The sequence below is a fragment of the Scyliorhinus torazame genome, chromosome 3 (assembly GCF_047496885.1).
Source record: "Scyliorhinus torazame isolate Kashiwa2021f chromosome 3, sScyTor2.1, whole genome shotgun sequence".
NCBI lineage: Eukaryota > Metazoa > Chordata > Chondrichthyes > Carcharhiniformes > Scyliorhinidae > Scyliorhinus > Scyliorhinus torazame.
This window is the reverse complement of record NC_092709.1, coordinates 382,124,287-382,142,555: the sequence shown is the minus strand read 5'-3', so window position 1 is coordinate 382,142,555 and position 18,269 is coordinate 382,124,287. Positions and strand designations below refer to the sequence as shown.

Sequence of the window (18,269 nt, the reverse complement as noted above, 5' to 3'; positions counted from 1 at the left end):
AAATGTACATAAAAAGACTGTAAGCCTGAGGGCTCATCGGATTGTTCCGGACATCCCGATTTTATTCTCTTGTGCTAGGTGAATAAAGTCTACTGCTTGGAAGATCGCTGTTCAGACTCTCTGTTTTAATCGATATACACGAATTGTCGTCCTGGGGAACCACGACAAAATTGGCGCTGCGAGCAGGGTTGGAGAGAGATCGCCCAGAAAAGCATCTGGAAGGAGTGGCGGAGACGGAGGTCCGACCGGGGCTGGACATCCCAAAGCCGGCATTCTGACAGCAAGGTGAGCAGATTTGTATTGCATGTAAATCCTTGTTGTCGGAAAAGGGATCTCGAGGCCCGGCGCACCCGGCTCTCTACTGGTCCTGGATCTCCCCAACCCAAAAGATATCCTGCATAGGTAAAACTAAATTGTGTAAAAATTTTGAGAGACTGAGTCTGATCTGAAGAGTAGAGCTTTGCATGCAAAAGCGCGCTGAGAATACTGTATTGTCTGTGAATGGGTAAAAAGTGAGACGGGAAAAAGGCCGAACGCTAAAATAATGCAATTAGGTTAAGTCAAGCGGTTTGGAGCGGGTTTTTCAGGTTACGACTTGCCCAGAAGAGAGTAAGTGTGGGAAAATCTGCCAGTCCAAACCTACCCAGGGCCTCGGGTAAGGGACGTCAACCGAGAGGGAGAGAGATCAGTGAGAGATCACTCTCTGACCTAATACGGTAAGTCAAAAGCACAGGAGTGGAATCTAACCCAGAGAAGGGGATTAGCAGCTAGAATAGAAAGGGTAAAAGACCAATTTGAACGAACTAGTCTGAGGTAGCGGCGTGGAGGACAGAAATAAGAGGGAGGATCGGAACACAGGTAGGGTAATAACTAACAACTTGGAAAAATTACACTGACAAAAACCACCTAGTGGCGAGATTGGTACAACAGGTTGAGAAGAAAAGTCAGGGGATTAAAAAGTAACAAAAACGGAAGCAACACTGGATTGGAAAAAGATTACACATATAACTAACTTAGAGGAGATAAAAAACGAGTGGCCGTATGTAAACTGGGAAGGAATAGCCGACAGGAATTGGATAGACGAAATAAAATTGGAAACTCTAGAGAAGTTAATAAAGGAATCCGACCGATACAGGATTTCTGTACACATAGACGAGCAAGTGAAAACCTACTACCCTATAGCCCGGGAGAGGAAGATAGTGCCGGGACAGGGGACTACGGGGAAGTGGATATCAGGACCCCGGTTAGAGTTACAGATATTGGCAAGGGAAACCCAAAAGAAAGGTAAACAGGGAACTGAGCACGGAAAAGTAATACAGCAAGTAATAATCACTGTGATACCTAACTCTGACAGATTAAGTGATAAAAATTGTGACAGTAGTCCGAAAAGACGAGTAATGGAACACAAAGTTAAAACACCAGTGGAGATACTAGGGGATAAGTTCCCAGCCCTCAGGGGAGATATAGAACACGTCTCTAAAAAATGGGCCAAAAGAACAAGTAAGACCAATACACAGTGGCCGGAGGAAGGCACATGGGACGTAGAGAGGTGTGGGGACCAGAAGGGAATGATAAAGAACTATAAAATTAAGGATAGGTCGAGCAAAAGAAGGGAGAAGCGAGAAAAGGAGTTAGAGATACTAGCACTATTCGAACGAGAGGGGAAAGAGAGGAGAAAGGTATGGAGGGGAGATAGGAGGCAGATGCCAGTGCAACTTCAGGAAAAAGCAGAATTGGAAGATCCAAACGTAGCCCCGCCCCCATACTTAGGGGAACAGAGCTCCACGGGACTGTACCCAGTTATATCAGGCACAATGAATTTTGAGGGAGAATATAACATAGAACCAGTGACGAAGGAGGAATGGGCACAAAGGGAGAGAGAAAAGAGACAAGGTATAGAAGAAGCGGCTAGGAAAGCAGAAGAGGATTTGGATGGGCTGAGTCAAAGAAGAAAGGAATTGGAGGAAGAAGTAAATGTGGTAGAACTTTTGGAATGGGCAAAGGAGGCAATGAAAGTGGATAAGGAACGAGAAGGGAAAGGAAAGAATGTTAGAAAAGGATGTGAGTGGAGAACAGAAGATGATCTCTCCGAGTGTGGGAGTGAGACATCACAGGGAAAAATAGAAGGAAAGAGAGTCGGAGTGAACAGAGAGGAAAAAGAAAGAGAGGAGATATGCTGGGAAGTGCCCAAAGGGGCAGACAGACGAAGAGTGGGAAAACCATGGATGTGGAAGCACCCAGAGAAAAATAGAATAAAGGGAAAGATGGAAGAAGAGACAGAAGAAAGTAGTGAAGACGAAAGGGGACAATCAGAGGTAGGGGAACAAAGAAAATCAACGCGGAAAAAACACAAACCTGTGAAGTTTCCAGCTGAGGATAGGAGAGGGAAAAGGATGCTCCCGGTGATTCTGAAGGGTGGCAGACTGCAGTATATCCCTTGGTCAGGTCAGGATTTGCCTAGTTTAATTAATGAATTACCCAATATTTTGGATGGAGCTGGAAGGTGGATTGGACAGTTGGAGGCAGGAATGGTGGGAAAAAGGATGGGACTGGGCGACATCAAAGCTCTCCTGACAAAGGTGCTAGGGATGGACCAAATGGCGGAAGTAATGAGACGTGCTGGCATCCCGACCGCAGCTTATGACCCAGAGGTAGATGGGACACTCATGGACCCGTATCGCCACGACATCTGGCAGGCACTGCGGGATATATACCCCAACCGAATGGATGTAAAAACCCTAAGGGGAGAGCCATTGGGTGAGGAGGAGAATGCAGCTGTGTATGTGGAAAAGCAATTAAAAAAATGGAGAAGGGACACGGAAAGGGACATTTTAATAGACCCGCTGACCAACTCCATGTTCCGGGCTGCAATCCTAGAGGGCTTGCCAGTCCCAGCTAAGACAAGACTGGAGGAAGTAGTGGGCTTGGACTCAAAAAACTACCGAGAGTTTGTGGATTATGTTGCACATGCAGTAGAAAGACATCGCAAAGAGGAAAAGAATGCAGACAAACAGCTGAAGGAGATACAACGTAAACTCCTTCAGGCACAGTTGGAGGAGATCAAAAGCAAGGATAAGATAAAGGCAAAAGAGGATCTCGTACCCAGAAAAATAGCACCAATGGTGGTGGAGCACAAGTCAGAGGAAATACCCGCACCAATAATAGGGGGGAGCGGAGATGGAGGCCAGCCCATCATAACCTATAACATTTCTGCCTTCCCACTGTCCATGAACCCAGAAGCCGATGGCCTAAATTATCAAAACCCATACGCCCAGCAAAGTCAGACTGACTGGAATAGAAATGGGAAAGGACAGGGAGGTGGTAGGCCACCCTATCAGAATCAGAGAGGACAGGGACAGGTTAATCATCAGACTCCAAGACAGGGACCATTGCCTGGCCCTCCAGGTGTGTGTTGGGGGTACGGGGAGGCAGGGCACATAAAAAGAAATTGCCCGCGGAATTCCCACAGGCAGGGAGAAAACCAGCAGCAGACAAGCCAGCAAATGATCCAAGTGTCACCGAACAGCATCCCGATGTATCAAGGGCCGGTAAACCATCAGAGTTCCCCATAGGGAGGCCCAGAGAACCCCAAAATGGTAGGACAGTACGTACAAATAACAGAAACCGCAGAGCAGGAACCTATAGTTAACGTTAGAGTAGGAGGGATCGAGATCCCCATGATGATAGACACCGGCGCCACATGTACGTGCATACAAACGAAATATGCGGATCACTTACCATTGTCAAACCAGTTTGTAAAAACTGTGGGGTTCTCGGGGAAAGTAACATTAGCTCGAATGACGACGCCGGTGCCTGTTACCATTGGAAATAAGACTACCCATGTACCTATTTTAGTATGTGATAAAACTCCTTTAAATCTATTGGGAAGGGATGCAATCCTAGGTCTAGGACTGAAATTAGAATGCAATGAACAAGGAATTGATTTGATGGGGATGTATTCACTTGAGATACCAGGAAAAGAAAGGGTTAATGTATATTGGTTAGGAGATATAGAGGAACAAGTTAAGAAACAGATATGGGAAGTTTGGGGAAAACTTATAGACGCCAGGATACCACAAGCCAAATGGCCAAGAACAGAATTACACAGTACAATGATATTTGATGAAAAACAGGAACCTGAGGTACAGGAGAAATGGGAAAGGGAGGCGTGACGAGAACAGGAAATAAAGTCAGGAAGCATTTTAATCGGACTAGAGGGAGCGGCCCTCACAATCATTAAGAATGAATGGGTTGAAAAATGGTTCTCTGTATCTGGAGCGGAGCCACATGTTACATTGAAAGTGAATCCGGGATATAGATCAAAAGACCTAGGACCAATGGTGTTGAGGGCACAAGACTTAGAATTTGTCCAGACAGACAATGTAGATATTTGGACGTCCAGCGATGGACAAATGATGAAGATAATTTTGGATGTTAAGATGCTTGGGAAACCAAAGCAAATAACAATAGGAGTGCAAATTGAGAAACAGGAACTGGAGTGGAGAGAGAGTTTAGAGCAGGATTTGAACTCCCTCCCGCAGGAGTTGTGGTCCAGACAGGACACGGATGTAGGGAGGGTCAAAACCGCTAATCCAGTTGAAGTCAGATTAAAGACAGGACGCCAGGGGCCTTATAGGCCGCAATACCCAATCAAGACAGAAGCAATTGAAGGAATTAGAGGAACAATTAAGGGATTGATAGAAGCAGGAGTATTAAAAGAAACCCGGAGCAGGTGTAATACACCGCTGCTACCGGTAAAAAAGGCAGACGGAGTAAAATGGAGATTGGTGCATGACCTCAGAGCAATTAATGAGGTAGTGGAAGATATGCCAGTAGAGGTTCCAAACCCTTACACCTTGTTGACAAATATACCACCTGAAAGTAGATGGTTTACTGTGATAGACCTATGTTCGGCATTTTTTAGTGTGCCGTTAGCTCAAGAAAGTCAGTATCTCTTTGCATTTACGTTCGAGGGGAAACAATACACATACAATAGGATGCCCCAAGGATTTAAACACTCCCCACATGTATTCAATCAGGTGTTGAGAGCAGATTTAAAAGGAGTGCAGTTGGAAGGAACACTGATACAATATGTGGATGATTTATTATTATGCACAGAAACACAAGAACAATGCAGGAAGGATAGTTTAAAACTGTTGGAAAGACTAGCAGAAGGGGGCCATAAAGTATCCAGGAAAAAGCTGCAGCTGTGCCAGGAAAAAGTAGAGTACTTGGGAAGAGAAATATCAGCAGGGCAAAAAGGGATAGCTTCTCAGCAGATAGAAGCTGTACTAAAAATTCCGAAACCACAGACGGTGGGACAAATGATGACATTTTTGGGAATGACAGGATTCAGTTCAGAATGGGTGGAAAGCTATGCGGAAAAAACGCAGGCACTACGAAAGATAATGAAGGAGGCAGGGTGCGAAGAATTAAAAACCAAACTAAGATGGGATAAAGATGCTTCAGACGCATTTGAGAATATAAAGAAAGAGATGGCACAGGCACCAGCATTGGCTTTACCGACATATGACAAACCCTTTGACTTATTTGTGAGTAACAGAGAAGCCGGATTTGCTACAGCAGTGTTAACGCAGGAAAATTGCAAGGGTAGACGAAGGCAGGCTGTAGCATATTACAGTACCAGGCTAGACGACGTAGCAATGGGATATCCTCCGTGCTATCAAGGCCTGGCAGCAGCTTGGTGGGCGTACGAAAAGGCAGCTACAGTCACAATGGGATATCCGATAAACATACATGTGTACCATAAGGTAGCTGAATTGATTGAAAAAGGGAAGTTTGTTCTGACGCCGGCTAGAATTCATCATTTTCAAATGCTGACCACATTCCCGGACATTACGATAGTGAAGTGTAACAGGGCCAACCCAGCTGACTATATGCCATTACCACATGAGGGAGAGGAGCATGAGTGTGTAAGAGAGACAAGAGCGTTTATGAAACTGAGGAAAGACTTGAAGGCAGATAGATTAAGCACAGAAGAGAAGAGGACGTTGTACGTTGATGGTTCGTGTTATAGGGATCATAGGGGAAATCATGCTGGCTATGCAGTAGTTGAACAGAAAGGGAAATCATTTGAGGTAATAGAGGCAAAAGAATGTGAGCAGCCATGCTCAGCCCAATTAGCGGAGCTTGAAGCACTGACCAGAGCATGTGAGTTAGCAAACGGGGAAGCGGTGGAAATTTATACTGATTCGGCCTATGCCCACGGGGTCTGTCACCTGTTTGGGGCAATATGGAAGCAGAGGGGATTTATGAAAAGTGGAGGAGGACCAATACACCACGAAGGTCAAATCAGGGCTTTAATAAGGGCCATGATGGGTCCAAGGGAATTAGCTATAATTAAGTGTCAGGCGCATAAAAAGGGAACGGATAGCATCACACAGGGAACACCAAAGCCGACCAGGCAGCTAAAGAAGCGTCAGGATACATTGAGGCTACGATAGCCCCAGTAGCAATAGCAAGGCCACACCCAGGGCCAGGTGTGGGGAATATCGAACCTCAAATCACATTAGACGATGTGGCACAGTTACAGGAGGAAGCCCCTGTAGCTGAAAAGACAATGTGGAAAGATAGAGGAGCAATACAAGGACAACATGACAAAGTATGGAGAAATGGGGAGGGATTGGTCATAGCACCCACAACATTACTAACCATACTAATCAGCGAAGCACATGGAGTGGACCACTGTGCCAGAGGAGAGGTGGCCAGAAAGATCAAGAAAGAAGGATTCTGGTCACCATACCTGCAAAACTCAATTGATTACATACTAAGTCAGTGTGAGGTGTGTGCTCAGAATAATATCAGGAAGGGCATTACTGCCCCAATAGGGCATATACCCATTCCCGAAGGACCATTTCAACATCTATGTATGGACTATGTGGATATGGGAAAGGTGGTGAGGGGGAAAAGATACATGCTAGTGATTATTGATAGATTCAGCAGATGGATAGAAGCAACACCATCCAAAGATCAAGGATCTGGAACGGTGATTAACTTCCTGTCAAAAGAACTTATCCCAAGATTTGGCATACCCATGCAATTAAGTTCAGATAATGGATCTGCTTTTATAGGAAGGGCACTGAGAGAGACGCTCTCAGCGCTCCGAATAAAGCAGAAGTTCGGATGTGTGTATCATCCTCAATCCCAAGGAATGGTGGAGAGAGCAAACGGGACCCTTAAGGCTAAAATAAGCAAAATTTGCAGCGAGACAGGGAAAAATTGGATGGATGCTCTGCCATTGGCTCTAATGCAATACAGGAGTCAGGAAAACAGAATCACACATTTGAGCCCACATGAAATGATGACAGGAAGAGTAATGCCGGTACCAAAGATCAGGGGAACAGGGGGCCCCGCGCTGGAATGTTTAGATCAGGACGCGAGGGAGTATGTACGACAATTAACTATTATACATAGAACTATATTTGAACAGGAAAAGGCCAAGGAGGAGGAGAGCCCTGCAACGGAACACCAGATCAAACTTGGAGATCAAGTATACATCAGGAAGTTCCGGAGACGTTGGAACGAACCGAGACGAGACGGACCGTTTGAAGTCACCAAAGTGTCTCCCACGGCGTTGCAAGTAGAAGGCAGTACACTGTGGTATCACTTGAACCATTGTACCAGAACGGTAACAGGGGTAGGGGAGAGAAGGGAGATTGAAGACAGTGGCAGTGCGGATAGAAGTAGCAGCGAGGAAGAGGTAGAACAACACGGGGAGACTCGTGGGGAGGAGGAACAGAGTCAAAGGAGAACAGAAAGAGTAGAGGATGATGAAAGTAGTTCTGTGCATGAGCTGGCTGATGATACAACTGCCCAGCCTGGGCCTGTTAGTCAAGGGGCCGGGGGAGGTGAGAACAGGGAGGGGGCCTCGTTCCCCACCTGGGACTTGGAAACTATTTCCTTTGAGGACTTCCTTGACCTATGACAAAGGAAAGTGGGATGCAGAGGACATAAGGGTGCAGATTCGGGAAGGTGGAGTATTAAGACAAGCAAGACGTAAACGGTCAGTGAGCACAGATACTATGTGGGAGAAAGCACAGAAAAACATCTGGTGGAAATGGGCTGAGTATACTGGTAAGCAAAACAATGATGGGAAAGACTGTGTTATATGTGCGGCAGAAAAACCACGCACCCAGGTAGCTGATATACCGTGGGGATCAGGAGACTGTTGGACCATGCTGCAAAAATGGAAAAAGGAAAAGTGCCGTACATATAACACATTCCCACAGATATATACGCATAAGAATCGGACTTACAAGTATGACACGATAAACGGTTCAGGAAACGCATGTGATAACCTTTGTAAGGGGAAAATGCCGAGGTGTCAATTCACGTGTATCCTGCGTGCTGGGGCAAAACAGCGCTCCTCCCATGTGGCCCACGAGTGTCCAATATGGCCAAAAACGGCAATGGATGCGGCCCCAGAGGAATGGAGGGTGGAGCCCGACTTACAAATCCAAGACTGCTATTGGAGGGAAGACAGCACGGGAAGTAATTTGGGAAACTACACAGGACAGTGTGAAAGGATTTGGGACATATCCGACATCCGTGGCCTGCTCAACCCTGCTAATCCCAACATGACAGGGGGAATGCCACCCCCTCCCTATGTATTAGAATATCAAGTAAATCAACTGGCCGATCTCTGGTGGCTTTGTGGCCCGGAAAAAGGGCTGCTGGCTCGGTTACCACCGGATTGGCATGGACTATGTGCCCGAGTTATGCTGGCCCAGAGCACTATGATACTACCGGTGGAAAACGGCATTAAATCACATAGAGCTAAGAGGGCGTATACCCTTGACCCTAACGTACAACTGGACGCAATTGGACAGCCCCGAGGCATCCCGAATGAGTTCAAAGCTAGGAGTGAAATAGCCGCGGGGTTTGAATCCATCTTTTTTTGGATCTCACCCAACAAGAATACTGAGTGGATCAATTACATTTATTATAATCAGCAGAGGTTTATTAATTATTCAAATGCTGCCCTGGCGGCCTTAGGAGAGCAGTTGGATGCAACCAGCAAAATGGCGTGGCAAAATCGACAGGCATTAGATTGGCTCCTGGCAGAAAAAGGAGGTGTGTGTGTTATGTTTGGGGATCAGTGTTGCACATTTATCCCTAATAACACTAGTCCAGAGGGGTCATTTACACAAGCCATGAATAAGTTAAAGAATCTTGCGACAGAAATGAAGGAAAATGCTGGGTTTGGACAGGGGGTATGGAGTTGGCTGGATAGAATGTTCGGAAAATGGGGGGCATGGTTTGCCAAGGCTGGAGCTATAGCAATCACAATAATAGTCGTTCTGGGATTAATATTTTGTTGCTTTCTACCCGTCCTGAGATCCTTCCTTACCAGGGTGGCAACACGGCAGATGGTGACTCGGGTGATAAGCAACTCACGCTCAAGAGGAAAAACAGAGGAATGGGGAAACTTTGAGCCGCCCCCGCTGAGTGAATTTACCATGACTTTGGTTGAAGTTGAAACTCGTCACTCTGTAACCTAACTGCAATAGTGGAAGATCGTCTGGTGACAACGATAAGCACCTTGCTGAAGTCCGCGGGGGACCAAAAGAACTTAGTCTGTACACAGGAATCAGTCTTTTTCCCTTCCCTCGACAAGGGTGGGAAGGTTTTTGGCTGATGACTGTCAGGAGCAGGCAACCTGGGGGAGCAACCTAAGAATCAGAATCTGGATAAACACATTATGATAAAGTTAGAACAGGGGCATTGATCCCTGACCAAAGTATTCGGCTCCTCCACATTGCCTGCAAAGAGTGATTAAAATGAAAATGCGAATGGGATCAAGCGAGGGGTTATTTGAGCTTGGTAATTGAGATGAGGCTAGGAGATAGCCTCAAAGGGGGGACATGTTGGGAATTTGTACTGGATATTGTATAAGCTAGGTATGGAATTCAGAATCATAGGTTTTAGTGAAATGATAAAGCAGATTTTAGGTGAGTAGTGAAATAAGTATGTAACCTATGTGACCTAATGTAATCACACATAGAATAAGTGACCTAATGTAATCAAACATAGAATAGATGACCTAATGTAATCAAGTATAGTTGATATGATCAAAGCAGAAGACCCAGAAAAGTAGTATAGCAGTCACTCATTAACGAAGGCAAACAATAGTCACTTGGGGAAACAATGAATACTGCTTAGTGGCTCACTTTAGTAGTTGACCATAATAAACAAGAGAGAATAAAGTAAGCAGGTATTTCCACACATTCGGCCTAAGTCAGCTAAACCACGATTGTTGCACAAGTAGAGAAGTGAAGATAAGGGCAAGAATTATAACCACCATGGTTTAAGAGACAAAGAGAAGAAAAAGGCAGCGACCAATCTTGAATAAGACAGATAAAAGGCAACTAAAAACAATGGTGGCCAAGAGCAAGGTCCGGCTGTAAAGTAAGATAATAAAGATAAGAATCTTGAGATACGGAGCTGAAATGTACATAAAAAGACTGTAAGCCTGAGGGCTCATCGGATTGTTCCGGACATCCCGATTTTATTCTCTTGTGCTAGGTGAATAAAGTCTACTGCTTGGAAGATCGCTGTTCAGACTCTCTGTTTTAATCGATATACACGAATTGTCGTCCTGGGGAACCACGACACTGCCAGGCAGTTTCGGCAGTCCAGCACACAGAACTTTTAATTCGAGACACTTTTGTTACGGGCATGAAGTCTGCATACGTCCGGCAGTGCCTACTGGGAGTACGCTTGATCTTGCGGGAACTAGGCGGCTCGCTAACTCATTAGAAGTGGCCTCCCATAACGTCCAGTCCTACGCCCCCGACCGCGTGGCACCCTCGTGGGCATCGTCGACCCCACCAGCTGCCAACTCCAGTTCACTGCAAGCCTGCGCCGCGCGGCAGTCAGCCAACCCTGGGGGGGCCCCAAGTGCTATTTTTACGGGCAGAACAAACACCCCTGGCAGCGCTGCCTGGTGTGGAATGCGACCTGCAACGGGTGTGGGAAGAAGGGACACTTTGTTTCTGTTTGCCAGGCTCGGTCGGTCGCCGCTGTTTCCAGGCCCAGCGTTCCTGCACCCCCCACATGCGACCCAGGGATGCCGTCATCTTCCTCATTGCCAGCCATGTGCGGCCCGTGGACGCCGCCATCTTCTTCACTGCAAACCACGTGCGGCCCATGTACGCCGCCATCTTTGATGCCCCCCGCCATGTGCACGCCGTGGGCACCGCTATCTTCAGCGCCATTTTGGACGGCATCTCAGGACCCCTGCTCGTCTGGCCGTTCATCGTCTGCCACTACCTCCACCACCGCTGACCAGCCCAGGCCTCCCAGCATCGCCACAGCTCGCCTTGATCACTCTGGACCAGTCCCGGCCCCGCAACATCGTGACCGCAACAACGATGGTGAAGATCGATGGGCATGAAACAACCTGCCTTTTTGTCTCCGGGAGCATGGAGAGCTTCATCCACCCCACTACGGTAAGGCGCTGCTCCCTCTCGCTACACCCAGTCACCCAGAAAATCTCCCTGGCCTCTGGATCCCATTCCATGGAAATCCGGGGGGTACTGCATCGCGACCCTCACTGTCCAAGGCATAGAGTTTAGCAACTTTCGGCTCTACATCCTCCCTCACCTCTGCGCTGCCCTGTTACTCGGCTGGACTTCCAGTGCCACCTCCAAAGCTCAACGTTAAAATTCAGCGGCCCCCTACCCCCCTCACCTTGTGCGGCCTCGCGACCCTTAAGGTCGACCCACCTTCCCTGTTTGCGAACCTCACCCCGGATTGCAAACCCATCGCCACCAGGAACAGATGGTACAATGCCCAGGACAGCACCTTCATCAGGTCGGAGGTCCAACGGCTTCTGCAGGAAGGGGTCATTAAGGCCAGCAACAGCCCCTGGAGAGCTCAAGTGGTGGTAGTAAAGACTGGGGAGAAGCAAAGGATGGTCATTTATTTCAATTGGTACACGCAGCTTGACGTGTACCCCCTCCCGCACACATCTGACATGGTCAATCAGATTGTGCAGTATCGGGTCTTTTCCACAGTGGACCTGAAGTCCGCCTACCACCAGCTGCCCAGCCGCCCGGAGGACTGCCAATTCACTGCGTTCGAAGCAGATGGCCACCTCTATCACTTCCTTACGGTTCCCTTCGGCGTCACTAATGGGGTCTCGGTCTTCCAGCGAGAGATGGACCGAATGGTTGACCGGTACGAACTGCGGGCCACCTTCCCGTACCTAGATAACGTCACCATCTGCAGCCACGATCAGCAGGACCACGATGCAAACCTCCAAAAATTCCTCCAGATCGCCAAACTCCTTAATCTCATGTACAGTAAGGAGAAATGCGTGTTCCGCACCAACCGCTTAGCCATCCTTGGTTATGTCGTTGTAAATGGAGTTCTAGGGCCCGACTCCGACTGCATGTGCCCCCTCATGGAACTCCCACTCCCCCACTGCCCCAAGGCCCTGAAACGATGCCTGGGGTTTTTCTCCTACAATGCCAAGTGGATCCCTAATTATGCAGACAAGGCCCACCCACTCATTCAGTCCACAGTTTTCCAACTGATGGCTGAGGCCCGCCAGGCCTTCAACCGCATCAAGGCAGACATTTCCAAGGCCACGATGCACGTGGTTGACGGGTCCCTCCCCTTTCAGGTCGAGAGCTATGCACCAGACATAGCTCTGGCCGCCACCCTCAACCAGGCGGGCAGGCCCGTGGTCTTCTTCTCCCGCACCCTCCATGCCTCCAAAATTCGGCACTCCTCTGTCGAAAAGGAGGCCCAAGCCATTGTGGAAGCTGTGAGACATTGGAGGCATTACCTGGCTGGCAGGAGATTCACTCTCTTCACTGACCAACGGTTGGTTGCCTTCATGTTCAGTAACACACAGCGGGGCAAGATGAAAAACGACAAGATCTTGAGGTGGAGGATCGAGCTCTCCACCTACAATTACGAGATTTTGTATTGCCCGGGGAAGCTCAACGAACCCCCTAACGCCCTATCCCACGGTACATGTGCCAGCGCACAAGTGGACTGACTCCATTTTGTCAAGGCCCGCAACCTGCCCTACTCCATTGAGGAGGTCTGGCCTGTCACCAGAGGCTGCCAGGTCTGCGCAGAGTGCAAGCCGCACTTCTACCGGCCAGTCCGAGCGCACCTGGTGAAGGCCTCCCACCCTTTTGAGCGCTTCAGCGTGGATTTAAAAGGGCCCCTCCCCTCGACCGACCGCAACATGTACTTTCTGAACGTGATTGACAAACACTCCCGTTTCCCTTTTGCCATCCCCTGCCCCGATATGACTTCTGCCACAGTAATCAAAGGCCTACACAACATCTTAACTCTGTTCGGTTTCCCCACCTACATCCACAGTGATCGGGGATCCTCTTTTATGAGTGCTGAGCTGCGTCAGTTCCTGCTCTGCAAGGGCATCGCCTCGAGCAGGACGACCAGCTTCAACCCCCGGGGAAACGGGCAGGTGGAGAGGGAGAACGGGACGGTCTGGAAGGCCGTCCTGCTGGCCCTGCGGGCCAAAAATCTCCCAGTCTCCCGCTGGCAGGATGTCCTCCCCAACACCCTCCACTCCATCCGATCGCTCCTCTGCACCACGACCAACGAGACCCCTCACGAACGTGTGTTTGCCTTCCCCAGGAGGTCCACCTCCGGGGTCTCGCTCCCAACATGGCTGGCAGCTCCTGGACCTGTCCTCCTCCGGAAGCATGTGCGGACCCATAAGTCAGACCCCTTGGTCAAAAGAGTCCACCTCTTACACACGAACCCGCAGTACGCATACGTGGCACACACTGACGGGCGCCAGGACACAGTCTCCCTCCGGGACCTGGCACCCGCCTGATCCCCACCCACGGCCCCCGACCTGACATCACCCCCCCCCCGGCTGCCTCATTCACTCCTGCACCACTCACCCTCCCTCCAGCGCACCTCACCGCAGCCCCCGCCCCAGCAGGATCCGTCCTCCCACTGGATCCACTCAGGGGTGACGAAGACGAGGACAACACGCTCCCAGAGTCACAGGTGACCAAGTCGGCGCCCACATCACCACCTGGACTAACGCGATCGCAGAGGAGGGTCAAGGCCACCGACAGACTGAACTTGTAATGTTTTCCACAACCCCTGCCGGACTCTTTTTTTAACAGGGGGTGAATGTGGTAGTCACATGCAGTATTATATGTATTACGGTAAGGCTCGTATAATAGAGGTACATGGGTAAATCCCTGCCTGCTGGCTCCGCCCAGTAGGCGGGGTATAAATGTGTGTGTTCGCCGGTGCTGCAGCCATTCTGGTTCCAGCTACAGGAGGCACAACATCTTTGCTGAATAAAGCTTCGATATTCCACTACTCTCGTCTTTGTGGTAATTGATAGTGCATCAAGCTCCAACAACACTCAAGAAGCTCGACACCATCCAGGACAAAGCAGCCCCGCTTGATTGCTCCCCCTTCCACAAACATTCAACCCCTCCACCCCCTTCAACATCCAGCAGCAGCTCCTCTCAGATGAAGCAGTGTTTCACTTGCACCTCCTCCAATTTGGCTGACTGTATTCACTGCTCCCAATGCAGCCTCCTGATAATGATACAGCCAAACATGCACAGGCTGAAAAAAATGAAGCTTGTTGTCATTGGATCAGAGCCCATGTACCTGAACTGTGATGTGAAAATTGAGTGGAATTGTTCAGTGACCTCAGATGGAGAACACACAATGAGCCGGACGGAAGAAGACAGAGCAGACTGAACAATGACCGTCATGGAACATAGAACATTCAGTGCAAAAGGAGGCTATTTGGCCAATCAAGTCTGCACCGACCCACTTATCCACCCTATCCCTGTAACCCAATAAGCCCTGGTAAACTTTTTGGTCACTGAAGGCAATTTATCATGGCCAATCCACCTAACCTTTGGACTGTTGGAGGAAACCGGAGGAACCCCACGCAGAGAACATGCAGAATCCGCACAGACAGTGACCCAGCGGGGAATCGAACCTGGGACCCTGGCGCTGTGAAGCCACAGTGCTATCCACTTGTGCTACCGTGCTGCTCAACAGCAACAACACAGTAAATAACTGATTGATTACCTGGGCCTGTGTCGTTCATCGGCCCACTGTCAATGCTGCCGCCTGCCCCAGGATTCTTGCAAAATGGAGGACCCCAGCCTTCGTCACAGTGACAGTTCTCATTGCTGTTACAAATCTGAAACAAAATACACAGCGGTTAACGTTGCTGAATTGGGAGGAGGTAGATTTACAGAAAGGGACATAGTGAAGAAGTTTAGAGAGACACAGAAATGGAGTCAAGAGAGGAATGGTCCAGGAGCTGGAGTTTTAACGGCGATGGTCAGGGGGCAGTCAGCAGTGTGCCAGGACCTCAGCGCTGGGAGGGACCCTGGGTCCGAACATCCACTGTTACTTTAACAATGAAATTCTGCCAATAAAAGAATCAGGGTGGGGCTGTCCACTGATTATTCCCCAGTGTTCAGCTCCAATCATCTGGGTGGTGTCCAGACCTGGACTGATAGTTGGAGGTGACGGAGAATTTACATAGAATTTACAGTACAGAAGGAGGCCATTCGGCCCATCGAGTCTGCACCGGCTCTTGGAAAGAGCACCCGACCCAAGTCCACACCTCCACCCTATCCCCATAACCCAGTAACTCCACCCAGCACTAAGGGCAATTTTGGACACGAAAGAGCAACGGGAGCAGGGGGAGAGTGAGAGCATAGGGAGCGTGGGAGAAGCAGAGACTGGGAGCAGGGGGAGAGTGGGAGCAGCGGCAGAGTGAGAGCAGTGGGAGAGTGAGAGCAGCGAGAGAGTGAGAGCAGCGGGAGAGTGAACGCAGGGGGAGAGTGAGAGTAGCGGGAGAGTGAGAGCAGCGGGAGAGTGAGATCATCGGGATAGTGAGAGCAGCGGGAGAGTGAGAGCAGCGGGAGAGTGAGGGGCAGCGGGAGAGTGAGAGCGGCGGGAGAGTGAGGGCAGCGGGAGAGTGAGTGCATAGGGATAGTGAGAGCAGCAGGAGAGTGAAGGGCAGCGGCAGAGTAAGACCAGCGGGAGAGTGAGAGCAGCGGGAGAGTGGGAGCAGCGGGAGAGTGAGAGCTGGGGGAGAGTGGGAGCAGCGGGAGAATCGGAGCAGCGGGAGAGTGGGAACAGGGGGAGAGAGGGAGCAGCGGGAGAGTGAGAGCAGCGGGATGTGAGCGCAGCGGGAGAGTGGGAGCAGCGGGAGAGTGGGAGCAGCGGCAGAGTGAGAGCAGCGGGAGAGTGGGAGCAGCGGGAGAGTGAGAGCAGCGGGATAGTGAGCGCAGCGGGAGAGTGGGAGCAGCAGGAGAGTAGAAGAGTGGGAGAAAGGGGAGAGTGGGAGCAGCGGGAGAGTGAGAGCAGTGGGAGAGCGAGAGCAGCGGGAGACTGAGAGCAGGGGGAGAGTGAGAGCAGGGGAGAGTGAGAGCAGCGGGGGCAGGGGAAGAATGGGAGCAGGGGGAGAGTGGGAGCAGCGGGAGTGTGAGAGCAGGGGAGAGTGAGCGGAGCGGGAGAGTGAGAGACGGGGGAGAGTGCGATCAGGAGCAGCGGGAGAGAACAGGGGGAGAGTGAGCGCAGCGGGAGAGTGAGAGCAGGGGGAGAGTGGGAGCAGCGGGAGTGTGAGAGCAGGAGGAGAGTGGGAGCAGCGGGAGAGTGAGAGCAGCGGGAAAGTGAAAACAGGAGGAGAGTGGGAGCAGCGGGAGAGTGAGAGCAGCGGGAGCAGGGGAAGAGTGGGAGCAGCGGGAGAGTGAGAGCAGGGGGAGAGTGGGAGCAGGGCGCGAGATGGAGCAGCGGGAGAGTGAGAGCACTGGGAGAGAGAGGGCTGCGGGTGAGTGAGCGCAGCGGGAGAGTGAGAGCACTGGGAGAGAGAGAGCAGCGGGAGAGTGGGAGCAGCGGGAGAGTGGGAGTACAGGGAGAGTGAGAGCAGGGGCAGAGCGAGGGCAGCGGGAGAGTGAGAGCACTGGGAGAGAGAGGGCTGCGGGAGAGAGAGAGCAGCGGGAGAGTGGAAGCAGGGGGAAAGTCAGGGCAGGGGAGAGTGCGAGCAGCAGGAGAGTGAGGGCAGGGGGAGAGTGAGCGCAGGGGGAGAGTGAGCACAGCGGGAGAGTGAGAGCAGCGGGAGAGCGGGAGCAGCGGGAGAGTAAGAGCAGAGGGATACTGAGAGCAGGGGGAGAGTGAGAGCAGCGGGAGAGTGGGAGCAGCGGGAGAGTGAGAGCAGCGGGATAGTGAGCGCAGCGGGAGAGTGGGAGCAGCAGGAGAGTAGAAGAGTGGGAGAAAGGGGAGAGTGGGAGCAGCGGGAGAGTGAGAGCAGTGGGAGAGCGAGTGCAGCGGGAGACTGAGAGCAGGGGGAGAGAGAGAGCAGGGGAGAGTGAGAGCAGCGGGGGCAGGGGAAGAATGGGAGCAGGGGGAGAGTGGGAGCAGCGGGAGTGTGAGAGCAGGGGGAGAGTGAGCGCAGCGGGAGAGTGAGAGAAGGGGAGAGTGGGATCAGGAGCAGCGGGAGAGAACAGGGGGAGAGTGAGCGCAGCGGGAGAGTGAGAGCAGGGGGAGAGTGGGAGCAGCGGGAGAGTGAGAGCAGGAGGAGAGTGGGAGCAGCGGGAGAGTGAGAGCAGCGGGAGAGTGAGAGCAGGAGGAGAGTGAGAGCTGGGGGAGAGTGGGAGCAGCGGGAGAATCGGAGCAGCGGGAGAGTGGGAACAGGGGGAGAGAGGGAGCAGCGGGAGAGTGAGAGCAGCGGGATGTGAGCGCAGCGGGAGAGTGGGAGCAGCGGGAGAGTGGGAGCAGCGGCAGAGTGAGAGCAGCGGGAGAGTGGGAGCAGCGGGAGAGTGAGAGCAGCGGGATAGTGAGCGCAGCGGGAGAGTGGGAGCAGCAGGAGAGTAGAAGAGTGGGAGAAAGGGGAGAGTGGGAGCAGCGGGAGAGTGAGAGCAGTGGGAGAGCGAGAGCAGCGGGAGACTGAGAGCAGGGGGAGAGTGAGAGCAGGGGAGAGTGAGAGCAGCGGGGGCAGGGGAAGAATGGGAGCAGGGGGAGAGTGGGAGCAGCGGGAGTGTGAGAGCAGGGGAGAGTGAGCGGAGCGGGAGAGTGAGAGACGGGGGAGAGTGCGATCAGGAGCAGCGGGAGAGAACAGGGGGAGAGTGAGCGCAGCGGGAGAGTGAGAGCAGGGGGAGAGTGGGAGCAGCGGGAGTGTGAGAGCAGGAGGAGAGTGGGAGCAGCGGGAGAGTGAGAGCAGCGGGAAAGTGAAAACAGGAGGAGAGTGGGAGCAGCGGGAGAGT

At 51.2% G+C, this 18,269-nt stretch overlaps 1 long non-coding RNA gene across 1 annotated transcript; it reads left to right on the top strand.

The window, feature by feature from the left end:
• The first annotated feature begins 295 nt into the window (after positions 1-295).
• Positions 296-10,569, top strand: LOC140409378 (uncharacterized). Its single transcript, XR_011940330.1, has 2 exons — positions 296-402; positions 9,359-10,569. It is a non-coding gene; the product is annotated as an uncharacterized lncRNA (long non-coding RNA).
• Positions 10,570-18,269: the final 7,700 nt, after the last annotated feature.